This window comes from Tupaia chinensis, unplaced genomic scaffold (assembly GCF_000334495.1).
Source record: "Tupaia chinensis unplaced genomic scaffold, TupChi_1.0 Scaffold143886_1, whole genome shotgun sequence".
NCBI lineage: Eukaryota > Metazoa > Chordata > Mammalia > Scandentia > Tupaiidae > Tupaia > Tupaia belangeri.
This window is the reverse complement of record NW_006203737.1, coordinates 27,381-29,328: the sequence shown is the minus strand read 5'-3', so window position 1 is coordinate 29,328 and position 1,948 is coordinate 27,381.

Genomic DNA, 1,948 nt, shown 5'->3' with positions numbered 1-1,948 from the left:
CTAATAGGAGTACACGTGACTGAATTTAGGACTTACATAACTACCTAGTTTTCACATCTGATTTTATACTCTTCACATTTTCTAAAATATTTTAGCTCTAGTAATATATTTTTGTGAATTTTTGAAGATGGTCCACTTACTAGAATTATGTCATCTTCAAGAAGATAGTTTTACTTCTTTATTTCCAGTTTGTATTTTTTCAGTTTTATTTTCCTGACTAATTCCTATGGCTAAGATTTCTGGTAAAATTTGGAAGAAAAGCAGGCATTCGTCCAGATTTTAATGGGAAAGATTTCATTTTTTAACCTTGAGTATGACATTACCTGTGGACTTTACATATATGTCCTTTAATCTGGTTAAAGAAGTACCTTTCTGTTCTAATTTACTGAGTGTTTTTATCAAGACAAAAAAAGGATTTTATCAAATGGTTATTCTGCATCAATCTTCACTGTGTCATTTATGTATTTATTATGTTGACTTCTTTTTTTTTTTTTAGAAGTATTTGCTATAGGACGCGTGCGCTCACCAGACAGAGAGAGACAGAGAGACAGAAAGCGAGAAATCACCCCCCAGGGGGGATGATCACGCCGCAATCCCTTCTCCTCCATTCTCCTCTCGGGATCTTGGGCATGCACGCACATGCGCCCGGCGTGAGTTTTAAGCCACCGGGTCCGGGACGCGAACCGTGGTCGACTATGTGGGAGTCCAGCGACATAGCCATTACGCCAACTGCTGGTTCCCAATTACGTTGACTTCTTTAAGTTTATTTATGTATAGGAGGGAGAGAAACACAGGCACCCTTGACCAGTTTATGCCATGTCGTGATCCTTTCCCCAGTATTCAAGCCTGCCAGTATCATGGGTGTATGCTGGCACGACTGGTGTGTTGAAGTCTACCTGGGATCTGAACCCCGTACTCTCCTGTAGTTTCATTATCATATCAGCAGCACCCTCCTGACTATGGCTGGGCCACTTGATTAATTTTGTTCTGTTGATTCACCCTTGCATTCTAGGATACATCTTACTTCATCCTGTTCTGTTAGGTTTGATAATATTGAGGCTCTGATAGTATTGAGTATATGCATATGTCTCTTTCTTGTGTAATTTTTTAAAAGAATTATTTTGCTTATTATATTGTTTTGGTAGAGAGTTTTGCCTTAGAGTGCGTATGCTAATCAGAGGGAGAGAGAGAGAGAGGGAAAGACAGAGACAGTGAGAATTTAAGTGAGAAATCATCCCCTGGGGGGATGGCCATGCTGCAATCCCTTCTCCTTCATTTTCCTTTTTGGATTTTTGGGCACACACACACCCAGTGTGATTTTCAAGGCACCATATCTGGGACTCAAATTGCATTGGCCATGTGGGAGTCCAGCACCTTAGCTACCACGACACCTGCTGGCCCCCAGGTTTTCTATTCCTTCTTGACTGAGTTTTAATAATTTATGTGTTTCAGGAAGTCTAATTCCCCCAAGTTTAATATCTATTTTATTGAGTTATAACTGTTCATTATACAATCATATCATCCTTTTAATTTCATTAAAACACTGATATCTCATATTAATATATAATTTTAGTTATTTACATTTAAAAGTTTTTAAATTAGCTTAGCTAAAATATTTTGTATTGTCTATTTCATTTATTTTTGCCTTGATCATTCTACCAAGTTCCATAAGGTAGAAGATTGGGTTGTTGATTTAAATTTTTTTCATGATACATGTTTACATCTATACATTTCCCAGTGTAAGCACATTCAGTGTATCATACACCATAGAAGTATATCCACACAGTTGTATAATCATTAGCAAAGTTTTATTGCATTTTCATTGTAACAAAAACTATAGAATAATTATCACTCCCGTTTCCCAACATCATCGTTTCACCTAAATTGATGTGGAGAGCCTAGACCCTTCAATGCTGGCTTATCTTATTGAGGGCCACATCCTTCTAGA